The sequence below is a fragment of the Saccopteryx bilineata genome, chromosome 1 (genome assembly GCF_036850765.1).
Source record: "Saccopteryx bilineata isolate mSacBil1 chromosome 1, mSacBil1_pri_phased_curated, whole genome shotgun sequence".
NCBI classification, from domain to species: Eukaryota; Metazoa; Chordata; class Mammalia; order Chiroptera; family Emballonuridae; genus Saccopteryx; species Saccopteryx bilineata.
The window spans coordinates 341,688,155-341,711,711 of NC_089490.1; the positions used below are offsets into that span (position 1 = coordinate 341,688,155).

General features: G+C 44.2%; 1 protein-coding gene across 2 annotated transcripts in view; it reads left to right on the forward strand.

Annotated features, from left to right (window-relative positions):
- The window catches only part of TENM4 (teneurin transmembrane protein 4), an 813,415-nt gene that overhangs the window by 306,437 nt on the left and 483,421 nt on the right, over positions 1 to 23,557 (forward strand). The window contains exon 4 of one of the 2 annotated variants that reach the window (XM_066249328.1): positions 12,536 to 12,632. The exons of the other annotated variant lie outside the window; for it this stretch is intronic. The gene's annotated coding sequence lies outside the window, so the exon portion shown is untranslated. The remainder of the gene's footprint in view (positions 1 to 12,535; positions 12,633 to 23,557) is intronic. 2 annotated transcript variants of the gene reach the window in all.

The window sequence follows — 23,557 nt, forward strand, 5'->3', positions numbered from 1 at the left end:
TCTTCTATCATGACATTACTAACAACTTTCAGTAAACCTCTGCATTTGCCATTGACCCTGTTACCTGTCATTGCAGTAACCTAAATCCAGATGGATTATGACTCCATAATCCTGAGAGGAGCCACTCCACTCCTTTTCACACTCCTGAGCCTGGCTCACAGTCTCCCGCTCTCCCGGCCTGCCTTCCTCGTCCACTCATCCCTGGACCCCAGGTTACAAAGCCCTGCAGGAGGGAGGCTGTCCCAGTCCCCTCCAGCTCTGACTGCAAGGAACCTGCCAGTGTTCTGGAATCTGAACCCCCAGGCACTACACGCCCTGCTCAGGCTGAGCGGCTGCCTCTCTGTGTGCAGGAGGAGTTTGTGGAAAGAATTTTCTGGCATTAGAGGGTGAAAGTCAAAACAGTAATTACAAGAACATCTGTTCCTGAGTGGAGAGCATACCCTCCGCACACCAGGACACATGCCTGCACAGTTCAGCAGGCTGCAAGTTCAAGTGGAAGAGAATGTTCTGGGAGTGAGGACTAATGGACCCAGCCATGATGCTGGCTCTTCTTCCTGGCAGGGGGCTGTGCTGGGGGATAGGGAGGAACACGTGCAGGTGGAGGGGAGGGGCTGAGGGAGCCAGTGTATGAAGGGAGTGCGTGAATGCACAAGTGAGTGAATGAAGGAGTGAGTTACTGGTGAGTAAGTGAAATAAATAAACAATAAGTGAGTAAATAAATGAAGAAGTTAATCAGTGAATGAATGAATGAATGAATGAGAGTGTGATTTTGAATAAATAAATAAGTAGAAATTTGAGGAAATGCATGTGAATGCATAAGTGAATAACTGTAAGTGGAATCAGTGATTGAATCAATGGATGAGCAAGCCAGCAGCTGAATTACTCTTCTGGGCAGAGAGGATTGGCAGCAAGACTGGAACTGTAGGGCCGGACTGGACTGAAGGCTCAAGATCAGGGTCAGCCATGCTAGTCCATGGTTCCAATATTCCAAACCTGCAGGGCAGACTCTAAACTCACTTCCTGAGCAGCCAATGGAGTGGAGCCAGAGCTCAAGCCCGGGCTTCACCCCTGGAGCCTGTGCATTGAACACCACCTGGCCTGTTTCTTGGCCAGGGGAGAACCTTGAGATAGCCCTTCTTTCTGCCGGCATAGTTGCCTATACTTTTCATGTAACTAAAGCTCTCTTCTTGTAGGGAATAACTTAAAACCATTTAAAAATTTAAATATTTTTGAAGCTATATTAGTCCCCTACCAGGCTACCTGTAGGTAGGATGGGCTAGTGGAGAGGTGTGGGCCAGAGGAGGACGGAGAGGAGCCATGGGAGTCAGGAGCCCCATCAGGAGGCAAGTTCAGCAGCTCAGATATGCCTCCCAGGTGCATACCTGCATGCTTATTCCCCATATTTCAAGAAGAAAATCAAGGACAAGGTACTCTTAGTGTAAGAAGGAGGAAGAAGAGGAGGAAGGGAGTTAAGGAAGGAGAGAAGTTAGTGAACTCTACTTGGAAACAAACATCAACTATTATTTAAAGATCAAATATTATCAAAAAAAAAAAAGGAAAACAAACAAACAAAAAAAAAAACCCAGCCCATTTCCCGAGCACTGAAGAGTCTATCTGGATAGGTCGCTGTTGCCTGGGGTTAATAGGAGAAAATAGCGTTCTTAAGTACCCATCTTAACCTGTCTGCTGTTCTATGTATGGACTGTGCTAGCTGCATTTCACATCTTAATGGCTAACCATTTATTTCACACCGTCTCCCGAAAGGCATGTTGTAGCCCATGAAGCGGGTAGTCAAGGCCTGACACTTTGCCCCCAGAAGCAGGTGTTAGGGCAGAAGCTCCAAGTGGGCTCTAAGTGGGCTGCATGCCAGCTCCATTTACCCGGATCACCCAGTTCTCTCTCATTCCGCATCTTTATCTGATTTGCCTCTCCAGGCCTTCCCCTGGGCTGCTGTGGTCTTGCAGGAGAGACAAGTCACTCCCTTGAATGACAATAGTTCAGCCAAAGTGGCAAAGGACACATGTGACACAGCGGAGAGTCTGTGAGAGCCAAACCCCAGCAGCAGAGGACCCAGATAGACAGCTTCAGAGGAGAGGAGGGAGGTGAATGGGGTTGGGGAAGATGATGAAGAGTGAACCTAATAAGAAGAGTCCATAGTACCAACCACATGCCTGGCCTGTACAAAGAACTTTAAATATCTTATTTAATCCTCACAACTCTAGTAGACACAATTATTATCTCTTTTTGAATCAGTGAAGAAACTGAGGCACAGAGAAGGAAAGTCACTTGCCCAGAGTAACACAGCTGGGGAGTACAGCGACCAGGCTCAGACTGGGTAGTCTGGCTCTAGCGTGCGGATTGTAACCCTCTGCTGTACATCCCCCCCCCAGCAGATCTTTTAGTGGGATTTCATCCCACAAGTATTTACTGAGCACTTACTCTGTGCCAGTGTCTAGATGCTAGGGATACATCGGTGAATGAGGCAGACACAGATAAATTAAGTGACCATTGTGTGCCAAGTCCCGCACCCCACAACATCCCCTGAGGACATCCTGGTGAACTGATAAATAAGACAAAAGTGGGCCCTGCCCCATTCTGTCTGGGGGAATGGGGAGTAATGAAATAGCCCTTCACTTGGCTGGTGATTACAAGTGCCCTGGAGAATGTGCAGTAGAGGGAGCAGCCTGGACTGAGGAACGAGGAAGCACTTCCCGGGAAGTGACTCTGCGTCTGTGCCGTGACCTGAACTGGGAACAGGAGTTCAGGAAGAGGAGACAGCATTGCTCCTTGAGCGTAATGGCCTGAGAGATCACTGGTGTGCACGGAGCTCAGGAACAGGGGACCGACAGGAAGATAATGGGTCTGAGCAGGTTGAGAACAGTAGAAACTTGATGTTTAGTGAAGGGCAAGAGGAAGTGCTTGAGGCATTTGAACCAGAGTGACATAGTCTCTGTTGTTGGCCCTGTCCCTAGAGTTCTTCACATCTACCCTTTTTGTCTGAAACCAGGCTGGTGAAGCTGGCAAGGTTGGGGTTCTTGTCCCAACCTGATAGATCAGGACACTGAGCTCCTCCAAAATGATCAGAGCCCAGGTCTTCCTGCTGAGACGCTGACCGGAGGGGCGGGGGGAGCACAGAGGCTTCACAGGCCTGCCCATACTGTGCGTGACAGCAGATGTGGCAATGTGGCAGGCTCACCTCTCGGGCTTTGGAGAGGAGCTCTGATGAGAAAGTGTCCAGCATTGTGCCTGACTCATGGTGATGCTCAGTAAATGTCCATTCCCCTTCCTTCAACTGGAGGAGGCGTTGCTTTGGTTTTGCACGTAGCTGGCCACCATCTCCAACTTCTACGTCAGAGGGTATTCTGGTGGACGTTTGGCTGGTTTTGGTGCCGTGTGTGAGAGAGGAGGCGAGCTCCTTGCCCATGTCAGTATCCCTGCTCTGTAGCTCCAGAATGAATGCTCTGCAGAGAGATTTTGTAAAAAGTGAGTGGGTTTGCCTCCGCCTGAGCTCTGTGGATAGAAACTCGGGGGTGGGGGACAACTTCTCAGGTCCTCCCTGCCCCACTCCTCGCTCCCTAATGCAATATTCCACATAGTGCTTTGGTCAGAAGGTTTCTTCATCAGAAAGAGCTACTTTGGAAACTTATTCACTCAATAAGAATCACTAATATTTAGCCTGATCTGTGATGGTGCAGTGGATAAACCGTCAGCCTGGGATGCTGAGGACAAACCTTTGAAACCCCAGGTTTGCCTGGACAAGGCACATATGAGGAACAACTACAAGCTGATGCTTCCCACTCCTCCTCCCTCCCTCCCCTGCCATTCTCTCACTCCCCCTCTTCTCTCTGAAATAAAAAATAAAATCTTAAAAAAAAAAAGAAGAATCACTAACATTCATTTACAAACCTTTTCTCTTGTAATTCCTCATTTAATCTTGTGAGGTAGCTACTTATTTATCAACACTTCTATTTTTTTTTCTTTTTTGAGAGAGAGAACAAGAGAGAGAAAGACAGAAGGGAGAGAGAGGTACAAAGCATCAACTCGAAATTGCTTTCACTTTAGTTGTGCATCAATTGCTTCTCATAGGTGCCTTCACCAAGGCCGTACCAGGGTCTCCTTGCTCAAGCCAGTGACCTTGGGCATTTCATGCAAGTGACCTTTGGGCTCAAGCTGGAAGCTTTTGGGGTCCCTGTAGACAATTTCTTCATTCGAGCTGGCAACCCCACCCTGATGAGCCAGCGCTCAGAGCTAGTAACCTCAGGCTTTCAAACTGGCAATCTTAGTGTTCCAGGTTGACACTTTATCCACTGTACCACCACCAGTCAGGCTATCAAAACTTTGTAAAAGGGAGTTGAGGTGGTTGTTTTCATGGCACAACATAAAACAAAACCCACAAAGAGATTCTCTCTGACCCCAGTCCAGTCTTCTTCTAGTTGCATGACAGCCTCTCTTGGTTCCAGCCGTTGGTATTGGCTGCTCACAGGCATCACAACAGACTTTTTGTCTGCCTTTGGGATTTCTTGCTCCTCAGAAGGGTGAGTTCAGATGTATTCCTGGTCACCGGAAGGATAAGATGGGCCTTTTCAGAGCCATGATTCCCAGAAGCCACACTTCCCAGGAAGCTCTGTGGCGCACACACCAGACATCAGCAGTTGGACGCCAGCCAGCATGAAAATCGTGGCACTGGAAGGGGCCAGAGGAATGCGGCTGGCTCTCAGCCCCTTGGTTTCCTATTCTACTGGAAAGTTGTGTTCATTTGAGCATTTACACCAAAAATAAATTATTATAATCCATATGCTAATTATACCAGGCTAAAGTTCTAGACGCTGTAAATTGCAGCCATGATATATCTACATGAAGTTTCTGGGAGTTTATTTTTAGCCATTCAGAGAGCACTCTGTTTCCTAGAGGCTTCATTTGCAAGTCTAGAAGGGGACAAGGAAACTGCATCTGCTTACTCCTTGCCCTGTGACTGGGACGGAGCCATTTACCCTCTGCGGTCCTCCACTGTGAAAGCCGGTGGTGGGAGGGGCTGGTTTGAAGCCCTGGCTATCATCGAAGCGCTAACTCTCATTTCCTGACTATGGAAACCAAAATGTGTCCAAACATGGTCCTTTCCTGCTGCCAGGTTCATCCTGCAGAATGTCAAAAGCTACCTCGCCAACGTGTAAACTGTGGAACACAGGCCTTTGGCAACCTCAGCCTCAGTGGATTCATGGTTCCCTTTTTCTGATTCTGTTTTCTTTTTTGCAGGGAGGGAGAGGTAGAAGAATTTCATATTTTCCATTTAGCACCTGCTATGTACATCACATACATACATACTGCTGGGTATTTGTGTTTGAGTGACTTCTGGTAGCCTCCTCCCTTCAAGGCCAGCGCCATCCAGCTTCAGTAGGTCAATCAGTCATGGGTATTTGTGTGCCAGACACTGGGTATGGTTCTGAAAATCCCATGAAAGTGAAGTGGGTGCAACTCCCAGCATGAAGGAGGCCAGAGAGGGAGGGAGAGCATGAAATGGATATGTTGAAGTGCTTTTTGAAATGTGGTATGATGCATAGATGATGAAAATTCTGAAAGTCATCAGAGATATATAACAGATACATTATAGTGGGGGTCCCAGTTCATTCAGGCCTGGTTGGGGTGGGGGAGAGAATTAGGAAAAGCATGAGGAATAAAGAGGTATTTGAGCTGGCTTGATGTGTAAATAAGATTTAGAAATGTGGGGATTGGTTAGGGAAAATCAGACAGACCTGGTTTGGTAACCTTGGAAACCTCCCTCACCAGATCACAGTGATGGCTGTCCCTGGCCAGTCAGCATCCACAGTGCCTAGCAGAGCACCTTCCTTCCCGTACATCCTGACCGATAGCAAATTGTCTTTATTTTGACAAAAGTATGAGGTATGTAGGTGGGACATAATAGTGAAACTAAGAGACATTGATAAGAGTGTGGTGGTTACGGGGGGGAGGGGGAATGGGAGAGGGATAGGGGGTGGGAGGGGCACAAAGAAAACAAGATAGAAGGTGACAGAGGACAATCTGACTTTGGGTGGTGGGTATGCAACATAATTGAAAGACAAGATAACCTGGACTTGTTATCTTTGAATATATGTATCCTGATTTATTGATGTCACCCCATTTAAAAAATAAAAAAAAAAAAAAAAAGAAAAAAAAAGTATGAGGTATTTTTTCAAAAGGAGAGCATTAAAAAAGTCTTTGAAACAATTCCTTTGTTTGGATAATGCTTATACGTAGACTTCTGGATTAACATTCTACTGTATATTTCTTAGGTGGACAGATGGATGTGTGGTCAGAAGGATGAATGGATGATTTGGTATCTTTGTAGAGCTGCAAGGAGATGAAAACAGTTCAGCGGGATGGGATGGCGGGTCACTTAGGGGAAGAGGGACATTGGAGCTGGACCTTGAACAATGAATAGAATTTTCTCAGCACACTGTGCGGATAAAGACCTTTCATTCAGAGGAAAGCAAAATGGAAGCATGAAACCCATGACCTTGTGGGAGATGGAGAGTCACAGACGTCAGGGTTTAGGAGGGTAAAATAAGTCAATGGGTGGCTGAGAGCACAGGCTTTGATCAAATTAAATAGATAGTGGGTTGAGTCCCAGCTCTGCCTCATGGTAGCTGAGTGATCTTGGGCAAATTACATTCTTTTTCTTAGCTTTTCCTTTCTATCTGCAAAAATAAGAATATTAATAATACCTACCTCAGCCCTGGCCTGTTGGCTCAGTGGTAGAGCGTCAGCCTGGCGTGAGGGGGACCCAGGTTCGATTCCTGGCCAGGGCACATAGGAGAAGCGCCCATTTGCTTCTCCACTCCCCCCCCTCCTTCCTCTCTGTCTCTCTCTTCCCCTCCCGCAGCCAAGGCTCCATTGGAGCAAAAGATGGCCTGGGCACTGGGGATGGCTCCTTGGCCTCTGCCCCAGGCGCTAGAGTGGCTCTGATCGTGGCATAGCTACACCCTGGAGGGGCAGAGCATCGCCCCCTGGTGGGCAGAGCGTCACCCCTGGTGGGCATGCCCGGTGGATCCTGGTCAGGCGTATGCAGGAGTCTGTCTGACTGTCTCTCCCCGTTTCCAGCTTCAGAAAAATACAAAATAATAATAATAATAATAATAATACCTACCTCAGTGGCTATAGTGAAGACTAAGTGAAATAAAGGAGTATTTAGCACAGGGATTAATATACACTTAATAAATGGTATACTGCTCCAAAAATTAGGGGATATTTCAAATGAATATGAAGCAATAAAAAAAGAAGCATTTGATTTTTTTTTTAAATAATTTTATTTTTTTAATGGGGTGACATCAATAAATCAGGATACATATATTCAAAGATAACAAGTCCAGGTTATCTTGTCGTTCAATTATGTTGCATACCCACCACCCAAAGTCAGATTGTCCTCTGTCACCTTCTATCTTGTTTTCTTTGTGCCCCTCCCCACCCTCTTTCCCTCTCCCATTCCCCCCTCCCCCCCGTAACCACCACACTCTTATCAATGTCTCTTAGTCTCACTATTATGTCCCACCTACGTATGGAATAATACAGTTCCTGGTTTTTTCTGATTTACTTATTTCGCTTCGTATCATGTTATCAAGATCCCACCATTTTGCTGTAAATGTTCCGATGTCATCATTTCTTATGGCTGAGTAGTATTCCATAGTGTATATGTGCCACATCTTCTTTATCCAGTCATTTATTGATGGGCTTTTTGGTTGTTTCCATGTCCTGGCCACTGTGAACAATGCTGCAATAAACATGGGGCTGCATGTGTCTTTACGAATCAATGTTTCTGAGTTTTTGGGATATATACCCAGTAGAGGGACTGCTGGGTCATAAGGTAGTTCTATTTTCAGTTTTTTGAGGAACCACCATACTTTCTTCCATAATGGTTGTACTACTTTACATTCCCACCAACAGTGGATGAGGGTTCCTTTTTCTCCACAGCCTCTCCAACATTTGCTATTACCTGTCTTGCTAATAACAGCTAATCGAACAGGTGTGAGGTGGTATCTCATTGCCGTTTTGATTTGCATTTCTCTAATAGCTAAAGAAGATGAGCATCTTTTCATATATCTGTTGGCCATTTGTATTTCTTCCTGAGAGCAGTGTCTATTCATCATATCCTCTTCCCATTTTTTTATTGGATTGTTTGTTTGTTTGTTGTTGAGTTTTATGAGTTCTTTGTATATTTTGGATATTAGGCCCTTATCTGAGCTGTTGTTTGAAAATATCATTTCCCATTTAGTTGGCTTTCTGTTTATTTTGTTATCAGTTTCTCTTGCTGAGAAAAAACTTCTTAGTCTGATGTAGTCCCATTCATTAATTTTTGCCTTCACTTCTCTTGCCTGTGGAGTCAAATTCATAAAATGCTCTTTAAAACCCAGGTCCATGAGTTGAGTACCTATGCCTTCTTCTATGTACTTAATTGTTTCAAGTCTTATGTTTAGATCTTTGATCCATTTTGAGTTAATTTTTGTACAGGGGGAGAGACTGTAGTTCAGTTTCATTCTTTTGCATGTGGCTTTCCAGTTTTCCCAGCACCATTTATTGAAGAGGCTTTCTTTTCTCCATTGTGTGTTGTTGGCCCCTTTATCAAAAATTATTTGACTATATATATGTGGTTTTATTTCTGGACTTTCTATTCTGTTCCATTGGTCTGAGTGTCTATTTTTCTGCCAATACCATGCTGTTTTGATTGTCGTGGCCCTATAATAGAGTTTGAAGTCAGGTACTGTAATGCCCCAGCTTCATTCTTTTTCTTTAGGATTGCTTTGGCTATTCAGGGTTTTTTATAGTTCCATATAAATCTGATGATTTTTTGCTCTATTTCTTTAAAAAAACGTCATTGGAAGTTTGATGGGAATTGCATTAAATTTATATATTGCTTTGGGTAATATAGCCATCTTGATTATATTTATTCTTCCTAACCAAGAACAAGGTATATTCTTCCATCTCATTATATCTTTTTCAATTTCCCTTAACAATGGTTTATAGTTTTCATTATATAAATCCTTTACATTCTTTGTTATGTTTATTCCTAAGTATTTTATTTTTTTTTGTTGCAATCGTGAAGGGGATTATTCTTTTGAGTTCCTTCTCAGTTGTTTCATTGTTGGCATATAGAAAGGCTATTGACTTCTGTATGTTAATTTTGTATCCTGCGACCTTACTGTATTGGCTTATTGTTTCTAGTAGTCTTTTTGTGGATTCTTTGGGGTTTTCGATGTATAGGATCATATCATCTGCAAAAAGTGATACCTTTACTTCTTCTTTTCCGATATGGATGCCTTTTATTTCTTTGTCTTGTCTGATTGCTCTGGCTAGAACCTCTAGTACCACATTAAATTAGAGTGGAGAGAGTGGACAACCCTGTCTTGTTCCTGATTTAAGGGGGAAAACCTTCAGTTTAGTGCCATTTAATATGATGTTAGCTGATGGTTTATCATATATGGCCTTTATCATGTTGAGATATTTTCCTTCTATACCCATTTTGTTGAGAGTCTTAAACATAAAATTGTGTTGTATTTTATCGAAAGCCTTTTCTGCATCTATTGATAAGATCATGTGGTTTTTGTTCATTGTTTTGTTGATATGGTGTATTACGTAACCGTTTTACGTATGTTGAACCATCCTTGAGATTCTGGGATGAATCCCACTTGATCATGATGTATTATTTTTTTAATATGTTGTTGTATTCGATTTGCTAGTATTTTGTTTAGTATTTTAGCATCTGTATTCATTAGAGATATTGGTCTGTAGTTTTCTTTTTTTGTGCCATCCTTGCCTGGTTTTGGTATGAGGGTTATGTTGGCCTCATAAAATGTGTTTGGAAGTATTGCTTCTTCTTCAATTTTTTGGAAGACTTTGAGTAGAATAGGAACCAAGTCTTCTTTGATATTTCAAAATGAATATGAAGCAATAAAAAAAGAAGCATTTGATTTTTTTTTATTAAACAAGAACATCAGAAAAGCAAACGACAAGTCCAAGAAATTTGTTTGATAATGCAAATGAGATACAAAACCAACTTTTATTTTATTGGTGAAAATGTACTATACAAAAGGCTGAAAGTACTGGAGTATCTTCACGTTCCCTGGTCCCCTAATTTTTTTTTTAATTTTATTTTATTTATTCATTTTAGAGAGGAGAGAGAGACAGAGAGAGAGAAGGGGGGGAGGAGCTGGAAGCATCAACTCCCATATATGCCTTGACCAGGCAAGCCCAGGGTTTCGAACCGGCGACCTCAGCATTTCCAGGTCGACGCTTTATCCACTGCACCACCACAGGTCAGGATTGGTCCCCTAATTTTTGTGAGCAGTGTAGTTTATGATTCCTATTTCATTGAAGCAATTTTAATTAACTTATGAAAATGCCATTTGAAAAATCACAGAATTTAAAGAGGGAGAGGAGAGGGGGCTCTTTACTCTTTCACATTTAAGGAGGAGGCAGAGAAAAAGGAACTAGCAAAAGAGACAGAAAGCCCTTGGAGGAAAACAGGGTGAACCAGGCGAGGTGCTGTTATAGCTGCTGAGGCAGGAGAGCTTCCAGAGGAGGCAGGCACCCTGCTGGCAGGTGACCCAAAGAAGCCACAGAGGATTGAGAAGTCTCTGGAATTTGCAGTGACAACATCATTATGATCTTTAAAAGAACATTCTGGAAGCCACCCTGCAGTGATTTGGGGGCTGGGGGCTTGGGATTGGAGGAAGCAAGGGTAATTCTTTCTGAGAAGGAGGAAAGGACTTAGGGTGCCTTGAGATCAAGGGCACAGGAGGAGTGTTGTGAGAGGGGGACTACTTGAACTAAAGCAGCATAGAGTTTCTCTGCCTTCCTACACACCTGCCTCCAGTTGGTAGGCGGAAAAATCTCTCTTTCTTCAAGATTCTGATACTCTTCAACCCACAACCCAGCCCTTAGCCTTCGCTCAAATTTGGGAATTGCCCTGCCAAGCAGATCTGCTCTGGATTTACTCCTATAATTGTATTTTTAAAAGAGTAGAAATTTAATAATATGTTGGAATAAAGCAGGTAATAAATGGTGTAAGGTGATTGAGAATGATAACAAGGATGGATTTGTAAGACAGTAAGTAGACGGAGCTGAGTGGACGTGAAGGGGATGAAGAAGTAGTCAAGGAGGACTGTGGGGTTCTGGCTCAGAGCGCCGAATGAGTGACCACACCAACTGGTGCGCATTGCTTCTCAATGTGGGTCCTCACCTCCACCTGGCTGGGTGACACCTCATGGTTTGCTGAGAGTTAGAAACCAAATGGCACACATGATCATAGTTTGGAAATTCAAATGCTTTATAAATGTAGAGTATTATTATTATTAATATTGTTATAAGTAAGAAATAGCACATCTGGCTTTCTTTCTTGCGCACCTCCCTCTGTTTTTGTCTGCACAGCCACTGTGTCACTGTCATTCTAAATGGCAGGAGGGAGCTAGTATGTATTGCTCATGTAATCTTTAACAGATAAGGAAGGATGTTCAGGAAGGGGCGTTTACAGAAAAAAAAACTAATCCAAGCTTACACCCAACAATTGGAGAATACACGTTCTTTCAGAACACAAATGGAACATTCACAACAATTGCCTGCATCCTAGACTATCAAATGTCTTAATAAGTTTGAAGGGATCAGTATCGAACAGATGACGTTCTCACATTGCTGTCCAGTTGAGGTAGAACTCAGTAAGAGAAAGATGAGTTTTTAAAATACACTGCTCACAAAAATTAAGGGACATCTTATCGCTACATATTTGTTTTGAAATTTGTCCCCTAATTTTTGTGAGCAGTGTATATATGTATATTTCTATCTATATTTTGCAAAAACACTTTAATTCATGGTTCAAAAAAAGAAATAGTGATAGAAATTATAAAACACTTAAAATATAATAATAACAATAGTAAGTATTAAAGTTGTGGAACATAGCCAAGATAGTACTTAAGGGAAATTCATGACCCTAAATGCATGTATTAGAAAAGAACAGGGGCTGTTAATTAACGAATGGGCAGACTATCCAGCTGAAGAACAACAGTAAACATAAATAAATAAGCTACCCCAGGGTTGTGCAGTTATCAGCGGTAGATCTCGGATTTGAACATAGATATGGCTGGCTCCAAACCCTCACTCTCTCCACTACATCATGAACATTTCTCTGTGCCATTTTCCATAATATGCCCAGTGCCTAGAAATTCTGTTTCTCTGTAAGAGTCAAAGAAATGAGCCTATAGGGTAACTCCCTGGATCAAAGGTTGAGGAGTAATCTCATTCATTTATTCATCCACCCTTTCTTATTCGTTCATTAAATATGTATTGAGCATTTGCTATGTGCCAGGTGCTGTGATCGCTACTTTAGGTGCCTTTTCTCTGAAGTTCCAAATCCAGTCTTCGGCCTGGGGCCAAAGCTGCTGCTGCTACCCACCCTTACCCCCACCCCTCCAGCTGCCTGAGTCTTCTTATCTGCTGCTTGTCAGAACAGCATCTCATCAAAAATGACTGATTTCTCTCTTGTCTCTTTCAACAGGTAGACTGAAATTACCATGTGTCCAAATTAAAATTGCATACTTCAAGGATTATTTGAAGGACTATTCTTAGACCCTTTTAAGAAGATTTAAATAAAAGTGAGTTGATTTTTTTTTTTTTTACACTCAGAAAGTATTCATGATTTAAGTTAATGTTATGGGTGCTTTTTTCTCTGTCTTTTTCTTCAATATGCATTAGTAGGGAGACTTTATCTCTACTTATTTTATAATATTTTCCCCCTAAGAACAATGAGTGGGGAGTACAAAATTACTGCTTGTCTTTCCTATAAGATTTCAGTATATTTCAAAGCTTGTGGAATCTTTGATCTTTCAGGAACTTAGAGGCATGGACCATTTGATGGATGGATAGATGGATGTGCAGAGGGATAAATGCAGATTGTAGATATTTGGCCTGTGCTTGACAACATCCAGGGACTGATTAAAAACGTGGTCTTTCCCCACATTTAGGATTTTGGTAGAGTTGTCCCCTGTTCTGAATTTGAAATCCACTCCTCCTCACATCTTGCCAAGCCTCTTTCTTCTTACTAGACAGTCCCGAAAATGGTTGTAGACAAAGACCAAGTCTCTTTCTGAGACCTTTCCTTATCCTTTATTGCTCCAATTACTTCTCATAATTTGGTTTCAAGAGCAGCTCCTGCCAAATTCATCTTATTTCTAATATTGTAAATGTGTCCTTAAAAAAAAGAGGTCTCAGCCTGGAGCACAGACAAAATTCTCCCGGTGTCCTGGGCCCCCTGAGATCCGGGAGAGTCCCAGGAAGGGAAGCCCAGCAACCAGACCTGGGTTCCGGTCCCCACTCTGCTCTCGCTGTGCTGTCAAGACAGTCCCTTCAGCTCTGAGCTCGGAGAAAACAGGGAGGATGGGACAAGATGGTCCCTCAGATGCCACCCACGTCCAGAGGGACAGTGTGCTGACTCGGAGTAATGATATTACTGCTTCTCACTGTCCCAGGCACTGGAGGGGGCCAGGCCTTGAGGATCCGTGGGACCTGAGTCCCATCCCAGACCTATCATGCGCTGACTCTGGAGCCATAGGGCTGTCACTTCTCCTCTCTGAGTGTCTCTTTCCTCATTTGTGAAATAAGGATATTAAGACACATGGTGAAGGATTGGTGGTAGAAGTGCGGCCGTGATGTGTGCGAAACACGTGGTAGCTACCTTGCTGGAGGTGTTCAGTGAATGCCAGTCCTTAATCATGACAGGGTGTCTTTCCTTTAGCAAGCGGAGAAGGGAAGGGATGGAGAAGACTCTAATAAGTGGAGAAAAGAGAAGATGTGGGCATGACTATTAGGGACAGGGGAGAAGTGTTACCCTCCCATAAACTCTCATGCAAACACAAGCCCAACTCTGGAAAGTTCATGAAATTAAAAACTCTGCTCAGAATCAGGTAAGGAAGGCGTGGTTGCTATGAAATATACAATTAAAGGGGAAACCTTTAGGGTGAATCTGAGGACCGACACAAATTCTGCCAACCTCCGGCTGTTGCCACAGCTACAGTCTTGAGCAGGAGGATTGGTGTCTCCAGAAAGCAAGGCCTTAGAACCCCGCTGGCCCTGGGGGACCTTGAGAGTCATCAAATATTTATAAATGCTCAGAAGGTTGGTTGTGAGGGTCAGATGAGAGACGGAGGATGAAAGGGACTTATAAACTGTGAAGTGCCCTGCACATACATGTATGTTTATATTGTTTGTGTATTACGGGTTGTTTCAATCCTTTGGAAATCAGGAGATAGGATAAAGCTCGGATGAGCTGAGTGTGTAATAAACTGGTAGAGTCCACATGAGTAAAGCAGCATGTGTGTGTGCACGCATGGACATGCCTGTGTGCCTGGGGGGTATTTCTCTGTGCACGTGTGTGTGTGTGGGGGGGGAGGAACACAAAGATTGACAGAGACAGTGAGAGAGAGAGAAAAAAAAAGAGAGAGAGAGAGAGAGGACTTCAGCCCTTTGGATGTGGTCACCACTCTTTACACAGTGACTGGTTACCTGGAAAGAGTATAACATGACAATGAAAACACAGGCCATGGGGTCACTGACCCTCACTCTGTAACTGACCTTGGCCACACTTTTTATAGTTTCTACAGCCCCTTTCTTCATGGAATTTGAAGTCTGTGGACCCTCTAAGGAGTACGGAGGGTACCACAGAAAAAATACCTCCCACTGAGATAGCGCCCAGACGTGTGTGTGCACTTCTCCTGTGGTTAATGGATTGGGTGGAGTTCGGGGAAGGTCATCTTGGCCTGTTAGCTAAAAGGAACCTCCGGAGGTATCTCTGACTCCACAGGACCATCTCCCTGAGGGAATGCAGCCTTCATGAGGGAACACACACTCTAGCCCGGCTCAAAGGCCCAATTCCAGCGGTGTCCCCACAACTCAGCTATACTTCTGTGTCCCCTCCCTCGGTCTGGGCTGCGGCTGCAAAGTGTACATTCCGGAGAACAGGGAACTATGTTGTTATTTAAGGTGTGGAACAGGATTATTTTTTAATTTGAAAATTAAATATAGCGAATAGAGTGGCCTTTGTTCTCTGGACAGTTGCTGACTACACATAGAGGGGTGCTGCTCCAGGCTCATGCTGCTGTGGATGCCACTGGCTAGAGGGTACCCTTTCGGGGGTATCCAGACCCCTGCAAGAATGCATAATCATGTCTGAAGTGTTTTTCAAACTGTGTCTTGTTATCCATCAGTGGGTCATTAAATTAATTTAGTGGTTCAAAATCATCATGTATTTAAGTGAAACAGAGTAACCCAATAATCCATAGAGTGGGTGAAGATATTTACATTATCTATAGTCAACAAAGATCTCATATCCAAAATATATGTAGTATGAAAATAAAAGAAAGAAAGGAAACTTCTACAAATCAGTAAGAAAAAGACAACCTAATAGAAAAATGGGCAAAATGCTCAAACAGTTACTTTACAAACGAGGATTCTAAATATACAATAAACCCGTGAAAACATTAGTTATCAAAGAATTGCAAATGAAACCTACAATGAAATGCCACTACACACCTCTAAGAATGGCTAAAATGAAAACGATGACAATACCTAGTTTTGGCAAAGATGGGAAGCAACAGACACCATGGGTTGAAGTGTAATTTGGTATCATGACTTCGGAAAACTGTCTGGCAGTATCAACTAAAGCTCAGCACATCCCTACCAGCAAGTCATTTCTAGAGACACACCCATGACCCAGGCACGCACTTGTCTTCCAAGACACATGGTCATCGACAGGGGAAAAGAAAAATATGGTATATCGACACAGTGAAATATTGAATACTGCAATATCAGTGATCCTCACCAACATATTGCCAAAAGAAAAGGCCAGGCATGAAGAAACTTTTTGACTCTATTTATGTAAAACACAAAAACAGACAAAACTAATTTATCTTGCTGTCCAGTCAGAACAGCGATTGCCCTTGGGGAGGAGTTGGTACATGGGGGCAAACAGGAGGAGGCTTTAAGGTACTGGCAACATGCTGTCTTTTTTTATCTAAGGGCTGGTTTTCAATTTGTCAGAATATATCAAACTCTTCATTTCTGACACGTACAATCTACCAATGTCATGCTTTCATAAAAGTTTATAAAATGAATTTCAAAAAACCAGAAATATATAGCTGGTATCAAGGGGCAGCCTGAGCTGCATGTGTGTGCTGCTCTATGTGAGTCACAGTCCAAAATCACTGAAAGCCACTGATTTGATCTAGCCCTCTTGCTTGAGGCTGAGGAATCTGAGACCCAGCGAAGGGGGTTCAGAGCAGAGCTGGGAAGAAGACTCAAGGCCTCCTGCTGGCTCTGTGTCTCCCTGTTGCCACCCCCTCCCCCCGGGTAGAATGGGCATTCAGTTGAGTGAGGCTCAGTCTGGCACCTTAAGTCTCTGGGAGGCAGCCCGTGCTTTTGGTCCAAGGGGAGCGATTGTTTTTCCACTCACAGACGGTTCCTGCCGGAGGCCCAGACACCTCTGCAGGGGCCCGGCTCCAGCTCCCCATCCCCTCCCTCCTCCTTCCTGCCTCTTCTGCCTGACCTGCTTCCCTCAGACCTCCGGAAGCACCATTTCACTCAATCGTGTTTTCGTCTGTGCGAAATGACTGTCATGACAAAGCTGTTTTATGGTTGAGAAGTTAGAAAACTGTGAGGCAAGTGCATTGGGAAAATACAATCTGACAATGCATACTTCGCTTCTAGCTTTGTGCTTTTATTTTGTTGTAAAAATGTGAGTCCACCTAGCAGACCTTTCCTGCAGGAGGAAGGGGCTGCCGGTCTCTGAGGGTGCGACAGAAGCAGGCAGCAGCCCTGTCCCCGCCGGGCAGAATATCGCAGTGGAGGAGACAGCTGTGTGGGTTTTAAAAGGTCGAGTGTGAACCTCACACAGGACCTGGAACTAATTTAAATAGGCGGGTTATATAACATCAATGACTTTCCACTCTTTCGACTGTAGCCCACGGCACAAAATACATGGGGTGTCTTCACGCAGGACGCATGCACACCACACAGGGAGGCAGGTACAGTTAGGATGTAACAGCCCAGGCCGCCAGGATGGGCACCTAGCCCAACCTTGGGAGTGGGGAGCCAGGGGCAGCCTCAGAGAAGGTTCATAGAAGCCAAGAGATTTGAGCTAAGGATTAAAGAAAGGGAGACCACAGAGGCAAGATTGCTGGGAACTCAGCAGTGAGGACCCACCTTTGAAAGAAGTTGTTGCATTCTGGAAACTGCAGGAGCTCCGTCACATCCTAGCTAGTTCCTTGGACAACTTAACATTTCTGTGGCTGTAGAGTTAAAGTTAAAGGAATGTGTAGGGAGGGGAGGGGTGGATCCAGAAGAGGTGGACAGGGGCCAGGAGGTGAAGGGCCGCATCGGTGCCCTGACAGGGAGTGTCCTGGTGAAGAGAAACCGACCCTAAGATTCAGACAGTCAGGAAGTGGCCGTAGCCTTGGAGACAGGCTGAGATTCAGACACAGCTCCGCATGTTGGTGCGGTGCCAGAATTTTGTTTGCAGCATGCACTGGTGCCCTTCCAAATAAACAAACAAACAAACAAGCAAACAAACTTTCCGAGAACCACTCTGATCTGGAGTGTGTGAGTGAGACGAAAGAGCCCAGCCTCGAAGTCCCTGCCAGTGGCCTGACAGGTCAAAACCGAGCACAGATTTGACATACATTTTCACTGCTTCTTTGGCTTCTAATTTCTAAACATCAAGTGACAAGGTAAGGTTTTCTTTTAAATAAAGAATTTGAAATCAAATTTGTAAAAAAATTGACATAGTAGTTGTTATTTTAGGGTAAAATGCCCCAAACCTTGTTCTAGGATACACCAGCCTACAACAAGTTTTTTTGGTTTTTTTTTAAGGAGCAGGGTCTCCTGTTGAGTGATCCGAGTGCTGTGCACTGAGTGATTTCTGGTAGACATCGCTGCCACTGTGCTCTGAAGGCTCTGAGAAGTCCTGCAGTGGGGGGAGGGGGGGGCTGACATGTTGCAAATTTATTTGCATGCCTATTCAATCCCTCTGTTTTTCAGAATTTGAAAACTTCCGTCCTAGAGAACAGCCTGAGGTTGGTTGGGAGTTCTGAGGGAGGACAAATGGGCTGTCCTGTGACAGCACAGGGAGAGCTTCATGGCGAAGGGAGACTCCTGTGTGCGTTATAGGAGGCCAGGCTGAGCCTAGCACAGGGTCTGGCCCCTAGCAAGTGCTCCGTAAATAATTGAAGGAACAGCTGCTGTATTTGCTGGCGAGGAGAGTCCAGCGTTCTCAGCAGAGCCTGGAAACAGAGGGTACACCATGTAGTGTGCCTTTGGCAGTTCAGTGTAGGGTCTCTTTTCTCCTACTTGCCCCTCTCTTGACTTTGTTTTTGGGAAAGGCAGAGTGGTTTCCAGTCACACACATTGGAGCCACACTGCCTGGGCATGAATCCCAGCTCCATCACATCCTAACTAGTTCCTTGGACAACTTAACATTTCTGTGTCTCAGCACCATCATCTATAAAATGGCCTAAAAACAGTGCCCGGCTTAATAGCACCAGGATTCAGTGTTAATATAGGCATGATCCTTAGGGCTCTGCAGGTGCTAAGCACCAGCATTTGCCGTTGTCTTCGAGTGGTTACCTCCCAGGGCCTTTGTCCGAGTTCCCTTTCCCAGTGTTCCCAGCAGTCTGCAATTCTCATATTCCAGAGCGAGGGTACCTGCACATTTGTTTTCCCCATCAGTATTGGGAAGGGTCAGGGTGGTGATGCTTCCTCATTTACAAGCATCAGGGCTGTGCGAGGTAAGGCTCAGGTTCCATTCCCGGTTATTGGAGCTCATCCACTCTGGCTGGGTAAATGTTTCTGAGGGAGTTCAGCACATCTATTATGAATGTACTGCAAACAGTTGCTGTACTTTCCAGAATCGCTTCTGCCAGCAGATGATCTTGTAGGACATGCAGAGTTCTCCTGACCTTAATGCTTTTCCTGGGGTGTGGTGGCAGTTGGTCCCCCCTGCCTTGGTCACCCTGGGGAAGACGGGCAGCTGGGTGAGCAGCAGGCAAGGGTGCACGTTGGAACCTGTGGGATGCTGATAATGGAGCTGGAGAAATCTTGTTCTTTGCACCTGCTACTTTTTTAGCTTCACACCTGGATTATGGGCCAGAAACCGGGTGCCATCTTTAAGAGCACCTTCTCTGTCATGTCCCCATATCCAATCAGTCACCAAGTCCTAGTGATGTCATCACCGAGACCCCCCAGATGCAATCCCTTCTCTCTTGTACTGCCACCGTTCAGCTGGGCCGTCTTCCCAGTCCCAACTTCCCTGGTCACTAAACTAAATCAGAACCGCTGCTTTGGGTTCCTGTAGAGCCGGCTCCCCTTTTGAATCACTTTGAATCTTTAATTTACCTTTTCTGGTCTGACTTCTCTGCTCTGTATTCCCGTGAGGGTAGAAACCAAGTTCGTCTGGGTAATGGTGCTTGACAAGTAAACACCTCCTCCCAGGTGAGGACAGACAAGAGTGTTCTTTTCTTTTCTCCCTTCCTTCCTTTCTCCCGTTTTCCCCCTCCTTTCTTTCTCTTTCTTAATTACAGTTGAAAGGGGACTAGATGATTACCTAGTCAAGTTGTGTTCTCTAGAGGAACCTCATTGTCACTGTGGGAGGAAAGGAAGCAAAATACCAGGACCCTGAGTCCCTGGCCCCTCACCAACCCAGAGGCTAACTTATTTCCCTGAGACATTAGGATTTTACTTTAAATTTTTGTGAGGGATAAAGAAAAGTGGTTCTTCTATAATAGAAGGTTTGGAAAATACAGATCTATTATCTTTTTTTTGTTAATTTAAGTTGAATTTATTGGAGTTACACTGGTTAACATAATTATAAAGGTTTCAGCTGCCCAGTTCTACAACACATCTCTGTACACCATATTGTGTGTCTGATCTGATCTCGTATTCTCGTTTGTCAGTGCCAAGTGTTCTGCGTATATTTAATCATAAAGAAGATATAATCCTTAATTTATAGATTCAGAAACTGATGGCCAGAGAAGTGAGGAAACTTGTCCATGGTCACACAGCCAGTGTGTCCAGAATCCTCATCCAAGATTGTCAGACTCCACACTCTTTCCACAGTCACCTGCTGCCTCCCCAAAACCTGGCCTCCAACAAACAGTGGCTTCCCGAGCCAGCCTCTCAGTCTGGCCCAGCAACCAGAGACAGATTGTTGGGATTTAATTGGGCACCACTTGCTCAGAGGGACAGGGCTTCATGCCTAGGGTTTGCTGGCTGTGAGATGCTAATTAGAGAGAAACAATGTTCCTTGAAGCCAGAGAAAGAGCTGTGGTGCTTTATGCCTAAAATAATGCTATCCGGGCTAGGGGCTGTGGGTCCCCAATACCTTTAACACAACGTGGGTTTTCTTTCCCGTGTGTCAAGAATTTCTCCCAAGGAATCCAAGACAGAGTAACAACCCAGGAAAAGAAAAGTATGCTCTAGAATAGATTGTACAAGAAGACAGTGTTTGTTTTATATTGAGCCTCAGGGTGATTCTTGTCTTTCCTTTGTCCCCAAGCCCAGATTATTTTGACATTAACTTTAGGGTGAAGTCTGGCTTATTTAAACCTCGCCAAGACTAGAATGGAAACAGGAAAGCTGAGTTCTTATCCCAACTCCCTCAAGAACTCACCATATGACTCCGGGCACTTCACATGGGGTATACAGTTCAGTCTCCTCATCTTTAAAATTAGAGTGTTTGGACCAGATGAGCCTGCCCACCATGACAAAGGTAACTAAAATGCTGACTCTGCAGTGTTTTAATTTGCAGCATTACTTTCTGAGTAAACTCAGCTTCACCCCTACTGCTATGTGACCTTGAACAAATTGTGGTCAGTTTTATCGTCTGCAAAATGGGAGAATAGTGAAGGTGATCTCATAGATTTGTTGTGGAGGTTAACAAATAAAACACTTAGAATAATGCCCAATGCATAGTTAGTTATTTAGTTACTTACAGTGGTTATGGTCATTATCATCTCCACTCATGAAACCATGTATGATGACTCTACACTTCTTTTTTTCTAGAGCATCTCCAAATGTCCCAATGATTAGTATTTATCCTTTCAGCTTTCATTGGCTGAGAAAATATATCATATAATGACAAAGTTCCTGTGGATTCAGTAATGTTTGAACTCAGTGTGTATTCATCAGAACAGTTGCTATGTATGGTGTGTGAGACATTGATTCAGTTATAGACAATGCGTGGTGAGCCAACATACAGGTTCCAGGTTCTGCAGGTAACAGTATGTCCCCCAGTTGGAAACCTCTGATCTGGATTATCGCTGTTTCCTTCAGCATGGTCATGACCCGTGATAGGCACCAAGTCCATGTTTGAATAAACAAGCCCCTGGATGAACGGAGGTGTCTGCTTTACATTTGCCTCATTATTTGAGCAGAATAATAACTGTGCATCTGTGTTAATGTGTGTGTATCTATGAACATTTGCAAAGAAAGCCCCAGCTCTTTCTGCCCCAGGGAAGAAGATGGTCATAGTTACATAGTTTGCATATTCCCCCATGTTTTAGTTTACAAAGTCATTTTCACTGGATTCCTTTCAGCTGTCTGCAGTTGACAAAAGATAAGCATTCCTTCTGCCTCTCCCATGCCTTCTACCTCCAACAATGAGGGCTTTGTGCTGGGAAGATTGCTATGGATGCCTCTCTCCCAAGGCCCCACTGCCTTGTCTGGCTTCCATCAAAAGGATTGACGGGGGATGGGACGCAGACAGTTGAATTCAGGGAGCAGTGCCTATGGCCTGGTGCCAACTCAACAAGGCAGGCTAGGGGAGATAATTCAATATCTGTCCTGGGATATAGGCAGGCTGATTACCTGAGCTGGTTTATCCAGCTATCTGCAGCCAGTGCCCTGGAAATCATCAAGCTCTGATACCCCAGACCTTTCCCCTCAGGGCCTGGGAGAGGGTGGGTGGGAGATGGCAGAGGATGGGTGGCTTATCTCCTGGTGTGGAGAATTTCGCCCCACAGGGGCAAAGGGCTGCTGTGGCTACTGTGTCTCAAGGCTCCAATCTGCTAATGAGATTAAAATGCCAAAGGCCTGCCTCTGTACACACTTACTTAAGAACACAAGGCTTGAGCTGCTTAATGAGTTAGGGACCTAAGAAAGGCCCAGGCAGGCGCCTGGTGGATGCCTCGTTGATTAGAATACTGAATGTGTCACCCTTTGAAAGCCAGCATTGCTAGAGAGCAAACCCACAATGGAGACTTCCTGGTAACCCTTACATTCCCACTATCCCCACATGTTTAGAGATCAGTAAGCCTACATGGGTAAAGAGTGCTTCCGAGGGTGATTTTAATTGGAGGCAAGAACAACAATGACGTTTACTGCAATAATAAACAACCGCTATCACACCTGGCTGCCCACCAGACACACCTCTGGGTTTCTTTGGGGATGTTTTGTTGTTATTTTGAAAATACAGGCCCCTGGGCCCTACTGGTTTCATTTCTCTAGACTTAGATGGAGGACCAGGAACCTATATGCTTAACAAATATGCTGGATTATTCTCAAATTCCTGGCTGAACTCATGCTTTGGGAACCGCTACTCTGAAGGGTGAGGGCATGTTGGACCCAATTGACATCTGTCACTTCCTAAACTGTGGGGCCTCATGCCTCTTGCTTAGCCTTGCAATATCAGGTATAACTTTTTTAAAAAGGGGATTGGTTGGGACAGTGGATAAAACACCAACCTGGGATGCTGAGGTTACCTGTTTGAAACCCGAGGCTTACCCAGTCAAGGCACACATGAGAAGCAACACCCTGACTTTCTCTCTCTCTACCCTCTCTCTGAAATCAATAAATAAAATCTTAAAGAAAGAAAAAAGGAGGGGGGTTAGGTAAAATGGTCAGCCACGATGGTAAATAGTATAATGATTCCTCAAAAAATTTAAAATACTATTACCATGTAACCCAGCAATTTCACTTCTGAATATCTATCGTAAGAATTGAAAGCATAGACTTAAAGAAATATTTACACAGCCAGGCTCACAGCACCATGATTCACAATAACCAAGAGGTGGAAGAAACCCAAGTGTTCATCAACTAATGAATGGATAAACGGATGTGGTCTATATATACCTTGGGATGATAGTTAGCATTTAAAAAGGAATTCTGATACATGCTGCAACATAGATGAAGCTTGAGGACATTATGTTAACTGAAATAAGCCAGTCACCAAAGGAAAAATCCTCTATAATTCCACTTATATGAGGTACCTAGAGTAATCAAATTCATAGAGATAGAAAGTAGAATGGCGGTTGCCAAGGCTGGGAAGAGGGGGAAATGGAGTTACTGTTTAATAGATAGAGAGTTTCAGTTTTGCATGGTGTAACGAGTTCTGGAGAGGGATGGTGGTGATGGTTGCCCAACAATGTGAATGCTTAATGCCACTTATTTGTACACTTAAAAATGGTTAAGAATGGTAGATTTTATGTCATGTGTATTTTAGCACAATTAAAAAAGGGATTAGGTGACATCTTCCCTT